Below are 25,402 nucleotides of genomic sequence, written 5' to 3' on the forward strand. Positions count from 1 at the left end.
GTGCTCATTCGGCTCACTCCTCTCACCTCCTCCAAGCCCCACATGACCCACTGTGTATGGTGTCAACATTTCTTCCTGCCTCCTTGTCTGTGCACTAAACTAGGGGAGGAGGGAGAGGCTAAGGTTCTCCGCTCTGTTATTCTTGAACCACGTCTTTGGTCAGAGGGAGGCAGTGCTTGATAAATGTTAAAATGCCTGATCAATTCAGCCCAATGCCCTAAGCCAGGGGAGAAGAGGCTACAGCACGCTGTTTCTGCTCGGAAGGGGGTAATATTGAGTAAAAGTCACCATGGCTGCCCTCTAATCCCCATGTACTCACAGAACCAGTGCCCCAACCCCAGAACTGCTCAGGACTCTCAGAAGAGAGTTTGTTGAAGAAAACACTTCTTCAATGAGATTGAGTATAATCAAAATGCTTGAAAATGGAATGTTAACTCCCAAGAAGGATCAACTGACCAAAAGCTGACCAGAAATGGAGAAAAGAGAACTCGGGAAAGAACACACAGGATTGGGAACAAAGGGCTGTGCCCCGATTCCTGTTGTGTTGCAAAAATGATAACAGATACCACCAGTGACCAATTCCTGGGTGTCGGGGGCTGCAGTTCTCACAATAAGACATCTATCAGATGTCAGCATCTCCACTTTACAGGTGGGGAAACTGAGGCTCAAAGATGCTAATGGCCTTGACCTAGGTCACCCTGCTCATGAGTACCAGAAACACAGTTCTAACCCAGGCCCAGTGGCTCCCAAGCCCAAGCCCTGGAACTGCAATCTCTATGAGGCCTTGACTGTGAGATGCAAATGAGATAATTAACATGAATGTGTCGTGTAAACCATGGAAATTTTGGCTCAGGTCCCAAACTTGGGAGCAATCCATGCTCCTCTCTTTCTCTCATCCATCACGCCTAATCCTTTGGCACATCTTGTCGACTCTACCTCAAAATTTATCCTTAATCCCACCAGTTCCCTCCTTCGCTATCACCACGTCTGTCCCTCCATCTTCCCTGGCTTGGATAATTGGTCTAACCTCCTGGCTGGTCTCTCAGCCTCACCCTTGGTCCCCAGGCCTTCTCACAACATAGTGGCCAGAGTGGTTCTGTTAAAACACAGGTCAGCACTCACTCAGAGATGCATGTAGATATTGAAGCACTATGACATATGCCTGAGACTAACATGATATGGTGTGTTGGTTACGTGTATGTGTCTGCACAGTCCACTCAGTTGTGTCCAAGTCTTTGTGACCCCATGGACTGTAGCCCACCAAATTCCTCTGTCTATGGGATTCTCCAGGCAAAATACTGGAGTGGGTTGCCATTTCCTACTCCAGGGGATCTTCCCATCCCAGGGATCGAACCCGTGTCTCTAGCATCTCCTGCATCGGCAAGAAAATTCTTTACCACTGTACCACCTGGGTTGTACCTCAATAAAAAAACAAATTATAGGTTATTTCTCTGCTCAAAACCTGCAATAACACACCATTTCACTGAGAATAAGAGTCAGGTGCCTCTAGTGGCCCAAGTCCTATGGATTTGTTCTCTTAGTCTCCTACTTGATACTCCCCTTCCTTCTTGGATCTCATCTACCCCTCACTTGCTCTGCTCCAGCCCACTGACCCCACAGGCACTCACCTACCTCAGGGCCTTTACACTTACTATACAACCTAGAGGGTTTACCTAGAGGCGCTAGTACAGAACCCACTTGCCAATGCAGGTAGACATGACAGACGCAGGTTCGATCCCCAGGTCTGGAAGATCCCCTGGAGGAGGGCATGGCAATCCACTCCTGTATTCTTGCCTGGAGAATCCCGTGGACAGAGGAGCCTGGCAGGCTATAGTCCACATGGTCGCAAAGAGTCAGACACAAATGAAACGACTTAGCATGCATGCATGCGCGCGCGCACACACACACACACACACACACACACACACACATTACCTAGAATATCCTTCTGCTCCACCAAACCCACATGGTTTCACCCCTCCCCACTTCAGGTCTTTGCTCAAACATCTCCACCTCAGGGAAGTCAATCACCCTATTTAAAACTTCACACCCCTCATAATACTGCCTACTCCCCTATTTATTTTTCCATATCTGATATCCCCTATGTGTTTTTGAAACTGTGACAAAATAAACACACCATCTAAACCACCTCTAAGTGTACAGCTAAGCGTCATTAAGTAACTTTGCTGTGTTGTGCAGTCATCACTATACATCTCCCGAACTCTTTTCATCTTGCAAAACTGAAACTCTGTCTCCATTAAACAATAACTTCCCATCCCCCACCCCCACCAGCCTATGGTGACCACCCCTCCCTCTTTTTGTTTCTATGAATTGGACTACGCTAGGTGCTTCCTATAAAATCATATAAGTGGAATCATACTAGATTTGCCTTTTTGTGACTAGCTGATTTTATTTAGCCTAATGTCCTTGAAGTTCACCCATGTTGTAGCATATGTCAGAACTTACTTCCTTTTCAAGGCCGAATAATATTCCACTGTGTGGATTTACCACATTAAAATGAGACTTTGTGGTGAATAAAGAAATAGCAATGCCGGCCACTGTTCATGGACCAAGTGCCACCAGGTGCAGAGCACTGTGATGGAGCATCCCAACCAAGAGCCTGTGGTACTCTCATATTGCTGTTGGTTAGTCACTAAATCGTGTCCCACTTTTTGCAACCCCATGGACTGTGGCCTTCCAGGCTCCTCTGTCCATGGGATTCTCCAGGTAAGAACACTAGAGTGAGTTGCCATTCCCTTCTCTAGGAGATCTTCCCGACCCAGGGATCGAACCAAAGGCTTCTGCATTGGCAGGCGGATTCTTTACCACCGAGCCACCTGGGAAGCCCACTCTCATTTTACAAGGGTTGAAACTGAGGCTTGGAAGCGTATGCACACACAGCCAGTGGTGGTGGGACCAGGACTCACATCTCGGTCCACCAACAGGAGTCAGCAGGATTGTGGGAAGAATCTGGCCTGTTTCCATACATCTCATGAACTAATCAGTTAAAAGTTCAGTTCAGTCACTCAGTCATGTCCAACTCTTTGCAACCCCATGGACTGCAGCATGCCAGGCCTCCCTGTCCATCGCCAACTCCTGGAGTTTACTCAAACTCATGTCCATTGAATCAGTGATACCATCCGACCATCTCATCCTCTGTCGTCCCCTTCTCCTCCCACCTTCAGTCTTTCCCAGCATCAGCGTCTTTTCCAATGAGTCAGTTCTTCACATTAGGTGGCCAAAGTATTGGAGTTTCAGCTTCAGCATCAGTCCTTCCAATGAATATTCAGGACTGATTTCCTTTCGGATGGACTGGCTGGATCTCCTTGCCATCCAAGGGACTCTCAAGAGTCTTCTCCAACACAACAGTTCAAAAGCATCAATTCTTTGGTGCTCAGCTTTCTTTACAGTCCAACTCTCACATCCATACATGACTACTGGAAAAACCATAGCCTTAACTAGATGGACCTTTGTTGGCAAAGTAATGTCTCTGTTTTTTAATATGCTGTCTAGGTTGTTCATAACTTTCCTTCCAAGGAGTAAACGTCTTTTAATTTCATGGCTGCAGTCACCATCACTAGTGATTTTGGAGCCCCCCAAAATAAAAGTCTGCCACTGTTTTCATTGTTTTCCCATCTATTTGCCATGAAGTGATGGGATCAGATGCCATGATCTTCATTTTATGAATGTTGAATTTTAAGCCAACTTTTCCACTCTCCTCTTTCACTTTCATTAAGAGGTTCTTTAGTTCTTCTTTCCTTTCTGCAATGAGGGTGGTGTTATCTGCATATCTGAGGTAATTGATATTTCTTCTGGCAATCTTGATTCCAGCTTGTGCTTCATCCAGCCCAGTGTTTCTCATGATGTACTCTGCATATAAGTTAAATAAGCAGGGTGACAATATATAGCTTTGATGTACTCCTTTCCTGATTTGGAACCAGTCTGTTGTTCCATGTCCAGTTCTGTTGCTTTCTGACCTGCATACAGATTTCTTAGGAGGCAGGTCAGGTGGTCTGGTATTCCCATCTCTTTAAGAATTTTCCACAGTTTGTTGTGATCCACACAGTCAAAGGCTTTGGCATAGTCAATAAAGTAGTCATCACAGTCAACAAGAGTCCGAAATGTAGTACTTGGGTGCAGTCTCAAAAATGACAGAGTAATCTCTGTTCGTTTCCAAGGCAAACCATTGAATATCACAGTAATCCAAGTCTATGCCCTAACCAGTAATGCTGAAGAAGCTGAAGTTGAACGGTTCTATGAAGATCTACAAGACCTTCTAGAACTAGCACCCCAAAAAGATGTCCTTTTCATTATATGGGACTGGAATGCAAAAGTAGGAAGTCAAGAAATACCTGGAGTAACAGGCAAATTTGGCCTTGGAGTACAGAATGAAGCAGGGCAAAGGCTAATAGCATTTTGCCAAGAGAACGCACTGGTCATAGAAAACACCCTCTTCCAACAACCCAAGAGAAGACTCTATACATGGACATCACCAGATGGTTAATACCAAAATCAGATTGATTATATTCTTTGCAGTCAAAGATGATGAATCTCTATACAGTCAGCAAAAAAAAGACTGGGACCTGACTGTGGCTCAGATCATGAACTCCTTGTTGCCAAATTCAGACTTAAAGTGAAGAAAGTAGGGAAAACCACGAGACCATTCAGGTATGACCTAAATCAAATCCCTTAAGATTACACAGTGGAAGTGACAAATAGATTGAAGGGATTAGATCTGATAGACAAAGTGCCTGATGAACTATGGATGCAGGTTCATGACATTGTACAGGAGGCAGACCATCCCCAAGGAAAAGAAATGCAAAAAGGCAAAATGGTTGCCTGAGGAGGCCTTACAAATAGCTGTGTAAAGAAGAGAAGTGAAAGGCAAAGGAGAAAAGGAAAGATATACTCATGAGCTAATAGTTTTTATAATTTTAAAGCACTGTTAAAAATAAAAAAGCCCCTCAACTCCCCCATTCCAAAAAAAAGAGGAAGTAGAAAAATATGCAACCAAGACTGTATATCGAATGCAATGCCAAAAAGATATTTACTGTCTGGCTGTTTACTAAACACGATTTCCCCATCAGCTACACACCCTTTCTCAGGGAGAGAGGACTGCCCTATAAACATTTGCTATTTCACCTCCTTTGACTCATTCTAATCCTCAGATCTCTATTTCTAAATATCCCCCAAGAGATCTGATGCTCATTTTGATCTTGTTGACAGCATAAGAGTGTGGACTTTTTCCAGAGAGGCCCAAGGGGAGAGACCTCCAGGCCTGACTGAGGATGAAGAATATATAATATTAAGTCTTTAACAGGCATCCGTCTCTCTTCTAATTGACTCTCCAGGTTCATGGAAAACTTTCAGGGGCCAAAGATTTCTGGCTGCCTGATCGCTTAAGACGAGAGTGGTTTGTAAACTCAGTCTTATGACTTGTGTGCCATATTTTTGCTAAATAGGTAAACAGGCAGGCATTTCAATAATGCCCTGATTCTCTGAGATCAGATTTCTAGGAATGCCAGTCACCAAGCACCTAGAACTTAACTCTGAAGTCAATGAAAAGGGTCTCAGGGGAAATAGTTGTACTTTACTCGAAGGGAGGACAGACAAGGACACATTCTTGGACCTTGATCTAAGCAACTGAGTCTTCATTAGGGAGATTAGCAGCAGCTAGAAATGGCAGCGGCAGAGGGAACGGGCAGCACTGCCAGAGACACATCCAACCTCAGAGCACAGTACTCTGAGACCACGTGATGTGGGGGGCCAAACCCCACACATCCTAGGGGGCACCCGAGTGACTGAGTCACACAGAAGGATTATGCTCTCCATGAACTGGGGGCACAAGGAAAACACAATAATACCTGTTGTGCATACTCTGCAATAAGAAGGCAATGTTGAAATAAAAATACATTTGTAGTTCTCAGTTGGGCTCCAACTTAGAACTGGAGTCATGATGAATGAAACACACATTACTTATACACATGGACGTTGAAAAGGACACAACAGAATACAAAAGGCTAATGAGATATTGAAACAAGAAAACCTGGTATCAACAGATTTCAGTGGATCTCAGATCTCAAGTGAAATAATGTCAAGAGATGAAACTATGGGTTATAATGTGGACATTACTGTTGGAAGGTTGTCGGTTGAGTGAAATACACTGTTTTCTATCAGAGAACGGGGTGTTTTAGTGAAAAAAGAACAGTGATTTGTTCAAGGCCACTAATTTGGTCACTGACAAAGCCCCAGTTCTCCTGTGGCTACAGGGACTCACTTGCTTTCAAATTCTGTCTCTCTCTCCTGCTCTGAATTTCTCTTTTTCCCCACCTGTTTTTGTTTTGCAGAAGTTCTGACCTTGTGACAGAGAACTTGGCAACATAAGTCCAAATTCAGATCTCCGCCCCCCACCCCAGAAGCTCTCTTTTCCTCCTAGCTTTCTAATATCAATCCCACAGGCGTCCTCTGATTGGTCGTTTGGGTCGTGTCATGGGTCTACCCTTTAGCCAATTTCTGATGGCAGTCTACCAAAATTTATGCCCTCTTTTCCAAATTATAGGACCCTGTCTGGGAAGAGCAGCCCAGACCACAGTGACATTTCCCAGCCTAACCTGAATCCAGATGAGGCCACACAACTAGTTCTTATCAGAGGACTGTGAACAAAATTGTTAAGTATAACTCCCAGTCAGTAACGGTTATGAAACAGACACACCTTTCCAACCCACAGAAGGAGCTCAGAGCCTCAAGCTCCTAATCACAGACCTTTCTGATCTTTCAGCTTCCAGCCTTAGTCACCTCAGTGTTGAAACTCAAGAGTCATCCAAAAGGCTCATGAATAACAAAGACATGCCTAATAGGAAGGGAATTCCCCCTCAGCCTCCCTCCCAGGAACCAGGGACAAAGGCAAGTCAAATGCTTTGTTGTACAACAGATGGGTTATCTATACAAAAGTGTGTGTATGCTTGTGTTTAATTAGACTTGGGCAAATTAAAGTCTCTTTGCTTTCTACTTAATCAAGTGAATTAATGCCAAGAAATGAAACCAGGATTATAATGAGGGCATTACCGCTGGAAAGTTGTCAGTGGAGTGAATACACTGTTTTCTATCAGAGAACGAGGTGTTCTAGTGAAAGAACAATTTCTCCAGTACCCTTCTTTATATGACCATGAAATCTTCCGTCCAGGCCGGAATACATTGGAGCACTTTCATAAGGGAATGTGAACTCTACCACTAACCCAAGTGGTTTCCAAAGTATATTTATGTTCCTATGATCCAAGCATAGGTTACTATTGATCGCCACGAACATTACTGAGTGCTGTGCTAAGTATTGTAATAAGAGTTTCATGTACGTTATCTAATTTAATCTTGTAAAATAGGATTTACATGTAAAATAAGTATTATAATCATTCTCATTTTATACATTGGTAACTTATCTAAGGTCACCCAGCTCAGAAGCAGTGGAGACTAGATTCCAATGCAGACGTCCGACTCCCACAAGGATTGCAATATGAGTCCTGTTCCTGCCAAGAGCCTGGTTGAATGGAAATCAGAGATTTAGGAGAGAGAATTGGAGGCATGTGGTCACAGCTACTCTTCTGTGTATTTCAAGTGCTACTCTTGGGTGGAAGTTTTCATATTTGCACCATGGACTTTAAAAGCTACCTTCACTAAATTGTTTTCATGTTGTTACTTGATTTAATGACAGGTACAAGAAACAGCTTATGTTCCCCTTCTGAATTCTGGGTGAAACTGGTGGGCAGGGGACAGCTGTGCCCTTTAGATTGGCCCCTGCAGAAATTTCTCTTGAGTTTTTTACAAGGTAGACATCTTCTGTTTCCTGAAGAACTGCTATAAAACTGCCTCTTGGGTATTGTTTGCATCTGCTGCTGTGTTGTTCAAAATTTTGAATATGACTTTATGCTCTAGTAGAGCAATTTATTTACTTATTGAAATATAGATGACTTACAATATAGTATTAATTTCTGCTGTACAGAAAAGTGGTTAATATATATAAATGTATACATATTCCTTTTTAAAATATTCTTTTCCATTATGGTTTATCATAGGATATTGAATATATTTCTCTGTGCTATACACTAGGACCTTGTTATTTATTCATTCTATATATAAAAGCTTACGTCTGCTAACTCCAACTTCTACTCCATCTCTTCACCCAACCTCCTCCTCCTTGGCAACTACCCATCTGGTCTATCTCCGTGCTTCTGTTTCTGTTTCATAGATATGTTCATTTGTCTCATATCTTAGATTCCACATATTAGTAGAATATGTGGAATATTCCACATATCAAATGGTCAGAACACTTGCTCTTTTTTTTTAGCTTAATCCAACTTTATCTGTTTTTATTCTCATTTTATTGAAATCCCGTTTTTGGTATGTTACTTAAACCCTCAAGTTTTTTTCAGTTCAGTTCAGTTGATCAGTCGTGTCTGACTCATTGAGACCCCATGGACAGCAGCATGCCAGGCTTCCCTGTCCATCACCAACTCCCGGGGCTTACTCAAATTCATGTCCATTGAGTTGGGGATGCCATCCAATTATTTCATCCTTTGTCATCCCCTTCTCCTCCCACCTTCAATCTTTCTCAGCATCAGGTCTTTTCATATGGGTCAGTTCTTCACATCAGGTGGCCAAATTATTGGAGTTTCAGCTTCAGCATCAGTCCTTCCAATGAATATTCAGGACTGATTTCCTTTAGGATGGACTGCTTGGATTTCCTCACTGTCCAAAGGACTCTCAAGAGTCTTCTCCAACAACACAGTTCAAAAGCATCAATTTTTCAGTGCTCAGGTTTCTTTATAGTCCAACTCTCACATTCATACGTGACTACTGGACAAACTATAGCTTTGACTAGACAGACCTTTGTTGGCAAAGTAATGTCTCTGCTTTTTAATATGCTGTCTAGGTTGGTCACAGCTTTTCTTCCAAGGAGCAAGTGTCTTTTAATTTCATGGCTTCAGTCACCATCTGCAGTGATTTTCAGTTCCGCTCACTTCAGTTGCTCAGTCATGTCTGACTCTTGGCGACCCCATGAACTGCAGCACGCCAGGCCTTCCTGTTCTTCACCAACTCCCGGAGTCCACCCAAACCCACGTCCATTGAGTCTGTGATGCCAACAAACCATCTCATCCTCTGTCGTCCCCTTCTCCTCCTGCCCTCAATCTTTCCCAGCATTGGGGTCTTTTCCAATGAGTCAGTTCTTCCCATCAGGTGGCCAGAGTATTGGAGTTTCAGCTTCAACATCAGTCCTTCCAATGAACACCCAGGACTGATCTCCTTTAGGATGGACTGGTTGGATCTCCTTGCAGTCCAAGGGGACTCTCAAGAATCTTCTCCAACACCACAGTTCAAAAGCATCAATTTTTCAGTGCTCAGCTTTCTTTATAGTCCAACTCTCACATCCATACATGACCACTGGAAAAACCATAGCCTTGACTAGACAGACTTTTGTTGGCAAAGTAATGTCTCTGCTTTTTAATATGTTGTCTAGGAGCCCCCAAAACTAAAGTCTGTCACTGTTTCCATTATTTCCTCATTTATTTGCCATGAAGTGATGGGACCAGATGCTATGATCCTCGTTTTCTGAATGTTGAGTTTTAAGCCAATTTTTACACTCTCCTCTTTCACTTTCATCAAGAGGCTCTTTAATTCTTCGCTTTCTGTCATAAGGGTGGTGTCATCTGCATACTTGAGGTTACCAATATTTCTCCTGGCAATCGACTCCAGCTTGTGCTTCATCCAGCCCAGCATTTCTCATGATTTACTCTGCATATAAGCTAAATAAGCAGGGTGACAATATACAGCATTGATGTACCCCTTTCCCTATTTGAAACAAGTCTGTTGTTCCATGTCCAGTTCTAACTGTTGCTTCCTGACCTGCATACAGATTTCTCAGGAGGAAGGTCAGGTGGTCTGGCTGCCAGACCACCAGAATTTCAAGAGATAAAATTCTTCATCTCTTGAAGAATTTTTCACAGTTTGTTGTGATCCACACAAAGGTTTTAGCATAGTCAATAAAGCAGTAGTAGATGTTTTTCTGACACTCTCTTGCTTTTTTGATGATTCAATGGATGTTGGCAATTTGATCTCTGGTTCCTCTGCCTTTTCTAAATCCAGCTTGAACATCTGGAAGTTCATGGTTCACATATTGCTGAAGCCTGGCTTGGAAAATTTTGAGCATTACTTTGCTAGCGTGGGAGATGAGTGCAATTGTGTGGTAGTTTGAATATTCTTTGGCATTGCCTTTCTTTGGGATTGGAATGAAAACTGCCCTTTTCCAGTCCTGTGGCCACTGCTGAGTTTTCCAAATTTGCTGGCATATTGAGTGCAGCACTTTCACAGCATCATCTTTTAGGATTTGAAATAGCTCAACTGGAATTCCATCACCTCCACTAGCTTTGTTTGTAGTGATGCTTCCTAAGGCCCACTTGACTTTGCATTTCAGGATGTCTGGCTCCAGGTGAGTGATCACACCATCGTGGTTACCTGGGTAATGAAAATCTTGTTTCTATAATTCTTCTGTGTATTCTTGCCACCTCCTTCTTAATATCTTCTGCTTCTGTTAGGTTCATACCATTTCTGTCCTCTATTGTGCCCATCTTTGCATGAAATGTTCGCTCTAATTTTCTTGACCAGATCTCTAGTCTTTTACTTCCTATTGTTTTCCTCTATTTCTTTGCACTGATCACTGAGGAAGGCTTTCTTATCTCTCCTTGCTATTCTTTGGAACTCTGCATTCAGATGGACGTATCTTTCCTTTTCTCCTTTGCCTTTAGCTTCTCTTCTTTTCACAGCTATTTGTAAGGCCTCCTCAGACAACCATTTTGCCTTTTTGCATTTCTTTTTCTTGGGGATGGTCTTGATCACTGCCTCCTGTACAATGTCATGAACCTCCACCCAGAGTTCTTCAGGCACTCTATCAGATCTAATCCCTTGAATCTATTTGAATCCCTTGAATCAGTTTTTTTTAGAGTAAAAACAAAAATTATTGATATTTGGTGATTATTATAAAACCACCTATATAGGATGTTGCCATTAACCCCACCATAGAGCCATCAGAACTTACACAGGACTGGGAAACAAGCTCTTGGAGGGCACAAACAGAACCTTGTGTGCACCAGGACCCAGGAGGAAGGAGCAGTGACTCCACAAGAGACTGACCCAGACTTGCCCGTGAGTGTCCAGGAGTCTCTGATGGAGGCGTGGGTTGATGGTGGCCTGTGGCAAGGCTGGGGGCACTGAGTGTAGCAGTGCATGCATGGGACCTTTTGAAGGAGGTTGCCATTATCTTCATTATCTCCACCATAGTTTGGCCCCTAAATAACAGGGAGGGGACACAGCCCCTCCCATCAACAGAAAATTGGATTAAAGATTTACTGAGCATTGCCTGCCCATCAGAACAAGACCCAATTTCCCCCTCAGTCAGTCTCTCCTATCAGGAAGCTCCCATAAGCCTCTTATCCTTCTCCATCAGAGGGCAGACAGACTGAAAACCACAATCACAGGAAACTAACCAATCTGATCACATGGACCACAGCCTTGTCTAACTCAATGAAACTATAAGCCAGGCTATTTAGAGCCACCCAAGACAGACGGGTCATGGTGGAGAGTTCTGACAAAACGTGGTCCACTGGAGAAGGCAAACCACTTCTGTATTCTTGATGAGGAGCCTCTTGATGAAAGTGAAAGAGGAGAGTGAAAAAGTTGGCTTAAAGCTCAACATTTCAGAAAACGAAGATCATGGCATCTGGTCCCATCACTTCATGGCAAATAGATGGGGAAACAGTGTCAGACTTTAGTTTTTTGGGCTCCAAAATCACTGCAGATGGTGACTGCAGCCATGGAATTAAAAGATGCTTGCTCCTTGGAAGAAAAGTTATGATCAACCTAGACAGCATATTAAAAAGCAGACATTACTTTGCCAACAAAGGTCCATCTAGCCAATGCTATGGTTTTTCCACTAGTCATGTATGGATGTGAGAGTTGGACTATAAAGAAAGCTGAGTGCAGAAGAATTGATGCTTTTGAACTGTTGTGTTGGAGAAGACTCTTGAGAGCCCCTTGGATGGCAAGGAGATCCAACCAGTCCATCTGAAAGTAAATCAGTCCTGAATATTCACTGGAAGGACTGATGCTGAAGCTGAAACTCCAATACTTTGTTCACCTGACAGGAAGAACTGACACATTGGAAAAGACCCTGATGCTGGGAAAGACTGAAGGTGGGTGGAGAAGGGGATGACAGAGGATGAGATGGTCGGATGGCATCAATGACTCATTGGACATGAGTTTGAGTAAACTCTTGGAGTTGGCGATGGACAGGATGGCCTGGCATGCTGCAGTCCATGGGGCTGCAAAGAGTTGGACACAACTGAGCAACTGAACTGAACTGATGAATGACCAAATTTTATATTTATAAAATACAATCAATGTTAAAATTATAGTGAGGTTAGTGTAATCTCTGTCCAATTACTCAAATTACATTTTGGGATCTTTCCATAATTCCAGGACACTATTATTCACATTAATTATTATTTGCCAAGTAAATATGAATTAACATCAACTACTGAAGTAGATATGCCAGTTAAAGTTTTCTAATTGAAAATGATCATGATGTTGGGATAATAAAAATGATGAATATTTATATATTGAATCATTCAATAAAGATTAATGAGTGCCTTCTCTGTACCAGTGAATGAAGTTCATGTTCTAAAGGAAGAGTTGCAGCCTTCCCAGGTGGTGAAAATCTACCTGTCTATGCAGGGGACATGGGTTCAACCCCTGGTCCAGGAAGATTCCACATGCCATGGAGCAGCTAAGCCTGTGTGCCACATCTACTGAACCTATACTCTAGAGCTCGCAAGCCACAACTACTGAGCCCAAGTGCCACAACTACTGAAGCCTGTGTGTCTAGAGAGTGTGATCCACAGCAAGAGAAGCCACCACAATAAAAAGCCCGCATACAGAAGTGAAGAGTAGCCCCTGCTCGCGGCAACTAGAGAAAGCCTGCGCACAGCAATGAAGACCCAGCACAAGCAAAAATAAGTAAATTTAATAAAATAAAGTAAGGGTTGCTATGGTCTGAACTGTATCCCTCCCTCAATTCATATGTTGTAAGTCCTAACCCCCAAGTACCTCAAAATGAGACCTTATTTGGAGAATCTTTACAGAGGTATTTAAGCAAAAATAAGGTCAGTAGGGTGGGCCTAACCCAATATGGCTGGTGTCCCTATAAACAGGGGAAATGTGAACACAGGCACACATAGAGAAAAGGCAATATGCAGAGACACAGGGAGAAGATGGCATCTACATGTCAAGAAGAGAGGTCTGAGGGTCTGGGACAGAACCAACCTTGCCGACACCTTAACTTTGGACTTGCAGCTTCTAGAACTGTGAGACAATAAGAGTTCTGTAATTTAAGCCTCCCAGTCTGTGATCCTTTTTTACCACAGCCAACAGCAGACTAATCCAATGGGAAGGAGCTCTAAGATGGGAAAGAAGTGAATGAATCACGGAAGAGAAATGCATTCCGTTCAGGGGAGTCCACTGAGTGAGGGAGAGACGGGCATTGGCTGAAGGTGATGTGTGTAAACTATTAACCCCCTGTGAACATGAGGCTTTGCTTTCTTCCTCGAGTTCAGAACCAAGCCTGGGAATGTGGTATGGGATAAGCTACTATAAGGAAGAGACCGAAACATACAGTGGCTTAAGTAGGGCAGAAGCTCTCTTTTCTCCCATCCAGGGGAGAGGAGGAGGGTGAGAAGTCGAGAGCTGGGAAGGTCGGATGACGGTAAGACAGAGCAGCCATCTTGGATGGCGGCCTCCTTCTCTGGACCTGCAACAGTAGCTCAGGGGACAGCAGGTGACCTTTCCCAGCAGCTGACAGCAGGGGGAAGAAAGAGTGGAGGCCTGGAGCTTCTGTATTAAAAAAACCGTGGTTTGCAAAGTACATGCATGGCTTCTGTCCTCAACCCACTGGCTGGAGATCAGTCATGTGGCCACACCTATTGCCACAGCATCTAGGACAAACTATCACTTGAAGAGTCCAACTTCCAAGAGTTCCCTGCTAACTAATGCAGAGAGCTCTGTTTCTTAAAGGAAGAAAGAATCTAGACTCTAGGGAGCAATTTGTAGGCTCTACCCCAGCCTAGCCTCAGGTAGCAAGAGAGCTGGACTCATCTCAAGTGCTTCCCTCAAGGCTCCAAGTTGGTCGAGGTGACATCTGAAGTGGATTGTCACTTGTCTGCTATCATCTCTCCCATGATTTCCCAAAAGAGCTCTTCTGATGCGGTGGCTGGCCAGGTAGCAGGTGCCAAGGCCTGTCTCTCTCGTTCCCAGCTCTGAAAAAAATCTCCCCACCTCATCAGCAGGAACCCCTCCCCGGTCATCGTGTTTTCTGCCATTAGGGCCTTGTCTTGTATCCTTCATGCTTATGAGCCGCCTGGGGCAGGAAGTTTATGTGTCTGGCATGCTCTGTGACTCTCCAGCAGTCTGAACCTTCACAGCCTGTCAGAAGCATTTATTAATATTGCTGCTAATAATAGTACCTAGCAGGGACAGACTGGCTTGAACACGTCAGAAGGCAATGTTTCCCATTACTGTGCTTTCATTGTTCGCTGGAACATGACAGGCGGGGTAGATTCAGACTTGCCTTTTCAGTCCTCTTACTCAGGTTACTGATCCCATTACTAGAAGTCTTGCTTTGCTGGCATCCATAGAAAACACGTAGCAAATACAGGCCGTAGGGTATTCTCATGCTCCGTTTATGCAGGCTGAAACGGAAAATTTAGTGTCTGTGAAAGATAAAAGTTCCAACTCCATAGCCTGAGGTTGTCTTGAAGTGAGATGGGCATGAAAGCTGAGTACAGGCTAAATCTTGCCTGTCTTCTTGGTTGCAAAATGGAAAAGGACAGGCAGGGAAAGCCAAGTTACCTGCCTTTAGATCTGTATTCCTATTGCTCATTCTTTAAAACATTTCTCTGTCCAGGACTGTATAAATTGATATAAATTGCTAAACTTATTGAATCCAGGTTTATGTCAAAAACTATGCAGGGAGCTTTCTAAGAATTTTCCTTTTTCAACCTCCAGCAACTCACTGCTGTAGACACTGTCAGTTGCTAGCTCACCCTTCACGCTAGCAGAATCCATTGTGTATCAGAGAGGCAGAAAATGTGGGTTCTCAGGACTTCCTTGGTGGTCCAGGGGTTAAGAACCTGCCTTGCAATGCAGGAGACATGGGTTCGATCCATGGTCGGGGAACTAAGATCCCACATGCTATGGACTCCTCAGTAGAGAGTCCATGCGCTGAAACTGAAGATCCCCCAGGAAGTAGCAAAGATCCCAAGTGCCACAACTAAGACCTCAAGCAGCCAAATAAATACATTTTTAAAAAGAAAGAAAGAAAATGTAGGTCCTTACTTTTACACCTGCCCTTTCAGCTCTGGCAATATTCATGTGACCCAATATTGGCCAATTAAACTGATAACAGGGGAACTCTGCTGGAGGAATTCTTGGCAAGATAAAATCTATGTGAGAAAAGAGGTAAGAAGAAAAATTGCATCTCCTTCTTCTTTGAAAGTGTTTTTGTTAAGACATTTTGTATGGAGCCTTAGCAGCTATTTTGTATTAATGAGGGAGAGAGTGCCAAGAGAGCCTCAGAGAAGCCCTGACATGGTTGAAACACTGATCTTCCTTGGAATCATCCTCCTCTAGATCACTTGTTATGTGAAAAAATTAAGTTCTTTTAATATAGGCCCATAATACCTGAATACTCCACTATGTGCAGTCGGGAGCATCCTAATGTATCTCTGCTCCCTTCCATTACCCTCTTCTTGGGAAAGAATCAGGGAACTCTCTCCACCTGCACAGTGGTGCCCACAATTCTTCAAATGGGAGACAAGGCCTTGTATTTCTAGGATGACCTTAGGTCTGGTTTGCCCAGGGCTCTTCTAGGACAGTTCTGGTTTATTCCTATTGTTCTGGTGTAATTTTAAGGGATGCTGAAAATACTCCTGGATGGATGAGGAATTCTCTGGCCACTTGATTCCTTTTTCAGAGAGAAAAAGCTGAAAGGTGAGTATCACTGTAAGAGGAGAACACAGCCTCAGGTCACAGTGAAGGGGCAAAATGGCTAGGGTTCTGGGAGAGTGTAGGAGAGAGCATATGGGGAGGGATGGTTTCTGTAGGGCAGGGAAGGGCCCAGAAATGAGAAACTGGGTGCTCTAATGGCAGACTCATCCATCCCCAAGATTTTTCAGTGATCTACTCTGCTTCTAAGAGATACAAGGCCTTCGTTGCTGTGGTTTTGTTCTTTCTCTGCTTTTTCTCCTTTCACAGGGTCCCAATCTACCTTCCACCAGTGTTCCTGGGTATATTGGGACCCACTCCTTGTCCAAAAGTCTCAAACTCTTGCCCAGATAACTCCCTGCTTTCCTGACCTCTTTCCAAGATTTCCACAAGATCGACAAAGACGTTGTGTGAAGTGATAGTCATTCTCATTCATGCTATTTCAAGTCCATTTTTTCTCCAGACTGACCACTCAAAACTTGAAGTTATTTGGAGCACATCCCACCCCTACTCCTTCCTTTTTATGGACACTCCATGACCATGAATAACTGAAAATCAGGCCTGCCTCCTCCCCTTCTCCCATCAGTGGATGATGTTTTACCTGCCTCCTATGCTAATAAAAACAAGTCACAAGTAGGGTGATTTATCTATCCTAGCAACGCATGTTTAAATGCATAAATTAGTCTTGATTTAAATTATACAGGCTCATTATCTGTGAGAAAACTGGGCTGCCCCATTAGCCTATTAGAATGATGAGTACTGTGCCTGTAGCCCCAATAGCTATCCCTGGGGAGTTGAATCCAGGAATAGAATGAGCCCTTGTGCTCCCAGAACAAGTACAAGGATGTGAGGCAGCTAGGGAGGGCTGTGGTATCCAGCCTTCCCACTGGGCTTGGGGATGGGTAGGGGGCTTGGGCAGGGAAGGACCCCATTCTTCCTGATTCTTAAATGGAGACACGGGACACACAGGAGATGGGCTTCTTTCTTCTTGCCTCTGCATCTGACCATTGAGGTGACAGTTTGGATTTGTGCAGCAGTGGGAGGCAAGAGAAATGCTTAAGGGGCTTTGGGCAAACGGACACACTTGGCAGGGATTGGAGACGTCCATGGGCTGTGATCACTGCAAAGATTTCTATCGCCCATAACTCTATCTGTGGGAAATTGATAAGCTTCTTGGAGGGGGTAGTTTAATCCTGCAAGAAGAAAACTTTTAATTCATCCAACAAGAATTATAAGTGTGTACTCCATACCAGGCACTGAGCTAAGATCAGAGGCTACAGGATCTACCCAAAACAGAATCTCATCCCTGAAAAGCTTTTCAATTTGCTGGGAATTTCAGATAAGATAACAGGTCATTTTAAAACAGAGTCTTAATGCTACTGGTAATAAAACATTTTTTTCCAGAAAGATGACAGTGTATCTTTTCAATGTCATACTAGGTCTTCTGACAGCCTTGATTTGGCTAACTACTACTACACAAGTTAAGATCAAGTCCTTGAAAAGTGAGATCTTAACTGGCAGGAAATCGATAAGATGCAAACAATTTTTGTTCATTGGAAAAGATAGCTTCTAAGGGTTATGATTTTATTGCCTGTGTGTGTTAGTCACTCAGCCGTGTTGGACTCTTTGAGGCCCCATGGACTGTAGCCCACCAGGCTCCTTTGTCCTTGGAATTCTCCAGGCAAAAATACTGGAGTGGGTTGCCATTTCCTTCTCCAGGGGATCTTCCTAACCCAGGGATTAAACCCAGGTCTCCTGCACTGCTGGCAAATTCTTTACTGTCTGAGCTACCGGGGAAGCCCACAAAGGGGACACTGTGGCTGCATGGGCCAGGAAGCAAACCTGGGTCTCCTGCGTGGCAGGCGAGAATTCTACCACTGAACCACCCATGCACCCAAGTGCCACGCACCTTATTGCCTATAGCACGTTGTAATATGCCCAGTTTTGGATCTAAAATAGCAGTCTTATATCAACATTCTTCCTTTTACTTACCACATATAAATCAGTTTCTTTTATGTTCCTTTGACTCAACTTTATTACCCTGCTAGCACCCTTACTAATGAATAGGCTCATGATGTATGTTTGTGAGAGCTGTGTCATTTACCTTCTGGAAATTACAATGTGAAACTACCTTAGAGAAAAGGGGTTAAAGGGTCCTGGATGAGCAACAACCAAACAGTCTTAGGGGTTTAGGGAAGATTTCTCAGATCATCTAAAGTTAGACCTGAAAAGTGAAGGGTAGATGAGGCAAAGATGGAAGAGGGTGGTGTACTAGGGTGAAGGAAATAGCTTATGTCAAACCTGGGGATGAGACACCTGCATCAACAGGTCATAAGCCCAAGAGCATGAGTGGTGAGAGGCAAGGCTGGGCGGGGCAGGTAGAAAGCAAGAGCAAAATCATGGCTGGACTTCAGTGCATGTCAAGGAGCTTGGTCTTTATATAGAGGGCATTGGGAAGTCACTAAGGAATTTTTAAACAGGGAGAAGACATGACTGGATTTGGCTCCTGGGTTCACTGTTTCATAACCCAGGTGGAAATCTCATTTACCCATATAATAATTACACCTTGCTGAGGTTCCTTATAAAATTCCTCTACAATTCTGCTTCACTCCAGTTTCTACAATTAGAAGATATATTGATGAATAAATTCATGGAGAGATTTATATATATATATATGATGGAACGCCCAAGAATGGATATTTACCATTTATAATGGTTTCTTTCTCTATTCTGGTCTAGAGTAAAAATAGAAAAAGCAGATGTGCAAAAAAGCAAGGCTGACATATTTCAAAATACAACTCAAAGTAATGGGCAAATCAGAGCCGAAGGAGGAGACTCCAGAGACCAGCTATTAGATGCAATTGCTTTGGTCAGAAAGGTTTCTGCTTCTTTCAAGTTTCCTTGGCCAGATGTTTCCATTTCAGAGAATAAATTATAAAGCAGTTAAGCACTTTTAGCACAAGGGAACATTTATCTTGTTATGATGCAGTTTTTTGAGGACTTTTCAGCAATCATAGCACTTTTGTTTCTTGTTTCATTTCATCCTCAGAGGAGCCTATGAGGCAGACAGGATGAATGCTACCATGCCCATTTCACAGATGGAGAAACCAAGGCCCAGAAAGGTAGTAATTTGCCTACCTGCAAAGTAGGCAAGGTAGACTCGAAGAATGGAAAAAGGATAATCTTGTTACCAGTGCTCTGAATGACCATGAAAGTTATACTTATTACATATGAAATAAATGCAATGACAACTGCATTCACTTCCCATGCTGGTGACATTATGCTAAAAATCTTTCAAGCTAGGCTTCAGCAGTAATTGAATTGAGAACTTCCAGATGCACAAACTCGGTTTAGAAAAGGCAGACAAACCAAAGATCAAATCACCAACATCATTGGATCACAGAGAAAGCAAGGGAATTCCAGAAAAACACTTCCTTCTGTTTCATTGACTACGTTAAAGCCTTTGACTGTGCACACCATAACGAACTGTAGAAACCTCTTAGAGAGACAGGAATACTAGACCATCTTACCAGTCTCCTGAGAAACCTGTATACAGGTCAAGAAGCAACAGTTAGAACTTTATATGGAACAACTGACTGGTTCAAAATTGAGAAAGGAGTATGACAGGCTGTATTTGTCACCCTGTCTATTTAACTTACATGCGGAGCACATCATGCAACATGCTGGGCTGGATTAATTACAAGCTGGAATCAAGATTGCCAGGAGAAATATCAACAACCTCAGATATGCAGATGATACCACTCTAATGGCAGAAAATGAAAATGAATTAAAGAGCCTCTTGATGGGGGTTAAAGAAGAGAGGGAAAAAGCCAGCTTACAACTCAATATTTAAAAAAATAAAAAAAAAAAATAAAAAAACTAAGATCATGGCACCTGGATCCCATCACTTCATGGCAAATAGAAGGGGAAAAGGCAGAAGCAGTGACAGATTTCCTCTTCCTGGGCTCTAAAATCACTGTGGATGGTGACTGCAGTCATTAAGTTAGAAGATGATTGCTTCTTGGCAGGAAAGCTATGACAAACCTAGACAGGACATTAAAAAGCAAAGACATCATTTTGCGGCAAATATCTGTATAGTCAAGGCTATGGTCTTTCCAGTAGTCATATATGGATATGAGAGTTGGAACATAAGGAAGCAGAGTACCAAAGAACTGATGCTTTGGAACTGTGGTGCTGGAGAAAGACTCTTGAGAGTCCCTTGGACTACAAGGAGGTCAAACCAGTCAGTCCTAAAGGAAATCAACCCTGAATACTCTTTGGAAGGACTGATGCTTAAGGTGAAGCTCCAGTACTTTGGCCACCTGATGCAAAGAGCCGACTCATTGGAAAAGGCCCTGAAACTGGGAAAGATTGAAGGCAGAAGAAGAAGAGGGTGACAGAGGATGAGAAGGTAGGATGGCATCACTGTTTCAATGGACATGATCTTGGGCAAACTCTGGGAGATGGTGAGGGACAGGAAGGCCTGGTGTGCTGCAGTCCATGGGGTCACAAAGAGTTTGGACACAACTTGGTGACTGAAAAGCAACAACAAAATGCAATGAAGGAACAATTCTGTTCTTTCTCCTTTACTATGTATTAAATGCATGAGTACACATCTATGTGTTTTTTCACTTGTTTGTTACTGTTATTAAATTATAAGTTCCATCAGGGCAGTTTTCTATTGCTCTATGACAAACAGCCCTAAAACTCAATGGCTTGAAACCAGCAAGTTGTTGTTTTTCATGATTCTGTGAGTCAGAGATTTGGGCAGGGCTCAGCTGGTTGGGTCTTTTGTTCCATATCCAGGCTCCACTACTTACAAGCTGTGTGATCTTGGGTAAGTTATTTACCCTCTTGGTGCTTCAGTGTCCTCACTTATAAGAAGCTTACAAGTGATAGTCACTTCTGAGGACTGTGATGTGCCTTAAAATACAAGTGAGATAACATGAATAAAGGGTATAGAACAGGTTCAGCAACTTATTAATAATTTTATTATTTATCATAAATAATTATTTTTGTTATTAGGTTTGTGTCTGTATTTGCATACTGCCCACTACAGTATGTGGCTCTTTCTCTCGGCCCACACTGAGTCTTCCAGTCTTTCTCTTCATCTCTCTGAACACTTCTATTCCATCTGTAACCACAGTCCCTCAGCAAGCCACAACTATGCCATGTCATTTGGAGTGCGTGTCAGTGGGCTCAGGCATTTGGAGAGACACAAATAACAGTGGATGTCACTCCATGTCATTATTTCCTCTCACAGATGCTTGGGTAACTTGTACAGCCTCTCACCTACTCCTACTTCCCATGGCCAGCTTCCTGGAGCTGCTTCCAGGAGGCAAACGTGGTTGTGTGGTTGGCTATTGGTTAGAACCTTAGTGGCGCTACCTGAAAAAGTCTGTGTCGTAGATGGCTCCGTCCATTGCCTAGGAAACAAGCTGTGTTCTGGAAGTTAGTCTGGCTCCTTGGTGAGTAGGCTGCCTGCAGTCCTGAATTGCAAAATCTTCAGCTCTTCACTGGTATTCTATCTTTCAGGACTCCAAGGGTACCCGGGCATTCTGGATTAGGTACTGAAGTCAAGATGAATGAGGCTGGCTTCAAATTATAGCTTTGGCTTGGATTCTGTCTGCCTGGATTTATCAGATTCTATGTGAGAGTTGAACTGTGAGGAAAGCTGAGCCCTGAAAAATTGATGCTTTTGAACTATGGTGTTGGAGAAGACTCTTGAGAGTCCCTTGGACTGCAAGGAGATTTAACCAGTCCATCCTAAAGGAGATCAGTCCTGGGTGTTCATTGGAAGGACTGATGCTGAAGCTGAAATTCCAATACTTTGGCCACCTCATGCAAAGAGTTGACTCATTGGAAAAGTCCCTGATGCTGGGAGGGATTGGGGGCAGGAGGAGAAGGGGATGACCGAGGATGAGATGGCTGGTTGGCATCACCGACTCAATGGACATGAGTTAGAGTAAACTCCGGGAGTTGGGGATGAACAGGGAGGCCTGGCGTGCTGCGATTCATGGGGTCGCAGAGAGTTGGACACGACTGAGTGACTGAACTGAACTGAACTGATAGCCCATATGTCAGACAAAGTCTCTGTCAGTCATTTGTTGCTGATTTCTTTCATCCAGATTATAAAGAGCTGTGAGGTTTGATCAATCCATTATTTGACTTACAGTAAGTTATTTTCTTGACTTACTATAGGTCAGATAATTGACTTATTTGATAATTTCCTTAACCTACCATAAGTCAAACAATTGATGCTTTTGAATTGTGGTGCTGGAGAAGACTCCTGAGAGATCATTGTACAGCAAGGGGACAAACCAGCCCATCCTAAAGGACATGAACCCTGAATATTCATTGGAAGGACTGATGCTGAAGCTGAAGCTCCAGTCTTTAGCCACCTGATGCAAAGAGCTGACTCACTGGAAAAGATCCTGATGCTGGAAAAGACTGAGGGCAAAAGGAAGGGCAGGGGATGTGATGGTGAGATTACATCACTGACTCAATGGACATGAGTTTGAGCAAATTCTGGAAGGTAGTAAAGGACAGGGAAGCCTGGCCTGCTACAGTTCATGAGGTCACAAAGAGTTGGACACAGCTTAACAACTGAACAACAAGTTATTTCCTAACTGTCAAGATTGCCGTATTCACCAGGGTGAAACTCCCTAATAGGATGTTAATAGACCATATATGGATGATCAGGTTGGGCACTGCACAAGCATGCCCAGCCAAGTGGGCTAGTGTGAGCTGAAATCTAACCCATGCTCAGCTTACCAACCCATGCATCCTGGCTTGGACTGAAACAGTATCATTTTCTAAGTTGCCAAAAACTGTGATACTTGGTAGGATATGTTGAAGGATTTACCCTGTACAGGATGCAGAAAATCATGTTGGCTATTCAGAGCAGATGTGTAGCATGCCTATTTTCAAGAGGAGACATTTGGTATAAAATAGCTGCATTCAGAGCTACAGAGACTTCTTTCCACCTTTCAACCTCACTGCCAGTGCACACCTAAAGTTCAAGTCTGTTTCCATTCTCCACCGTGGATACTTCCTGGAAGGGCTTGGGATCAGGATTAGCATCTATCTGGTTTAAAAAATGCAAGCCAGTGTCACTGTCCATGTCCTTCACCAGGAACTGAGGTGAAGTGTCCTGATGTCACTCACAGGAGCAAGGCAGTTCAAATTCCCAGTGCTGTTCTTCCAGAAACATGGCTGTTCAGGCGAATGGATAATGGAGTGAGCCCTGCCTCTGCAGTCTGTGGTCTCCTCCTTTTTTCAGAGTTTGAAATTCATTCATTTATTCAAGAGGTACTTACTGAGGGAGGCAGTTCAGTCTGGCATCATGCAACCTGAGTTCAAATACAAGCAAGTTATTTAACTTTTCTGTGCCTCAGTTTCTTCATCTGTAAGACAGCAGTAATGATGATCCTCCCTCAAATGGTTGTTTTGATGATTAAATGAGTTAATTTGTATAATCTATGCCTGACACAGTACAGGCCCTTAATAGAAGTTCCCTCCTGTTTATGCAGCATCTGTAATGTGACAGGCTCTGGGCAATGCTGAAAGGGATCTAGGCAGCCAGGCAGTGCACTCCAGGCCTTCTGCAAGTTTACTGTCTAGTAGGGACCATAAGGGGGCTTCCCAGGTGGTACTAGTGGTAAAGATCCACCTGCCAGTGCAGGTAGACATAAGAGATGCAGGTTTGATTCCTAGGTCAGGAAGATCCCCTGGAGGAGGGCACAGCAACCCACTTCAGTGTTCTTGCCTGGAGAATCCCTTGGACAGAGGAGCCTGGTGGGCTATGGTCCACAGGATCACAAAGAGTCAGATATGACTCAAGTGTCATAAGTCAGATATGACTTAGTATGCACGCACACACACACAGGGACCATGAGACAGGTAACTCCATCACATATTATGGGGCAGTGTACCAAAGCTTTTCAAATTTTAGAAGAAGCACCTGCATTAGCCATTAGGGAAATGCACATCAAAGCAAAAATGAGACACCATTTCATACTCACTAGGATGATTAGAATTTTAAAAGGCAGGTAAGGATGTGGTGAGGTTGAGAAGAAATCTGAACCCTCATTCTTTGCAGGTGAGAATGTAAATGTTGGCAGCTACTGTAGAAAACAGCCTGACAGTTTCTCAGAAAGTTAGGCATAAAATTACCCTGTGACTTAGAAATTACGTTCCTAGATGCAAAACCAGGAGAAATGAAGATGCAGCTCCACTCAAAAACTTGTATCTGCATGTCGATAGTAATATCATTTATAGTAGGCAACACCATATGTGGTACGATGACTCAAATATTCATTAACTGATGAGTGGGAAAATAAAATATGATATATCCACACCATGGAACATTGTTCAGGCATAAAAAGAAATGAAGTATTGATGCACACTACAACATCAAAGAATCTTAAAAACATTAAGTGAAAGAAGTTGATCACAGAGGACCACATATTGTATGACTGCATTAACATGAAATGTCCAGTATAGGTCAGTTTATAGAAACAGAAATAGACCAGTGACTATCACCAGTGACTGTCACACTTGGGACAGGGGAGTGGGAATTGGGGAGTGGCTGCTAAAGTATATGGGGTTTCTTTGGGGGATAATAAAAGTGTTTTAGAATTGATTGTGGTAATGGTTGCATATACTAAAGGCCATTGAACTGTGTACTTTAAATGGGTGAATTTGATGGCACATGCCTTATATATCAGTAAATTTTTAAAAGAGAAGTACCTGAAGTGTTTGTTTAAAATGCATGTTTTTTGAAGTCAGTAAGCCTGACTTCTCCAGCTCTGTTTTTCTGTCTCAAGATTGCTTTGGCTATTCAGGGTCTTGTGTGGTACAACACAAATTTTAAGATTTTTTTGGTTTTATATCTGCAAAAAATGCCATTGATAATTTGATAGGGATTAAGGCTACAGTAAACAAAACAGTATGGTACTGGCATAAAGACAGACTTATGGATCAATGGAACAGGATAGAAAGCCTAGAAATAAACTCACATACCTGTGGTCAATTAATCTGTGATAAGGGAGGCAAGAGTATACGTTGGAGGAAAGACAGTCTCTTTAGTAAGTGCTGCTGAAAAGGGGACAGCCACATGTAAAAGAAGGAAATTAGAGCATTCTCTAACACCATAAACAAAAATAAACTCAAAATCGATTAAAGACTAAAAGGTAAGACCGGATGCTATAAAATTCTTAGAACTCTGACATAAATCTTAGCAATGTCTTTTTGGATATAGCAACAACAACAAAAATAAATGGGACATAATTAAAAGCTTTTTTCATTTCAAAGGAAATAA

General features: G+C 43.1%; 1 non-coding gene across 1 annotated transcript; it reads right to left on the minus strand.

Moving 5' to 3' along the window:
• Positions 1-17,901: 17,901 nt before the first annotated feature.
• TRNAG-GCC lies at positions 17,902-17,972 on the minus strand. Its single transcript has one exon. It is a non-coding gene; the product is annotated as a tRNA-Gly (tRNA).
• Between the last annotated feature and the right edge of the window lie 7,430 nt (positions 17,973-25,402).

This window comes from Cervus canadensis, chromosome 25, assembly GCF_019320065.1.
Source record: "Cervus canadensis isolate Bull #8, Minnesota chromosome 25, ASM1932006v1, whole genome shotgun sequence".
Taxonomy (NCBI): Eukaryota; Metazoa; Chordata; class Mammalia; order Artiodactyla; family Cervidae; genus Cervus; species Cervus canadensis.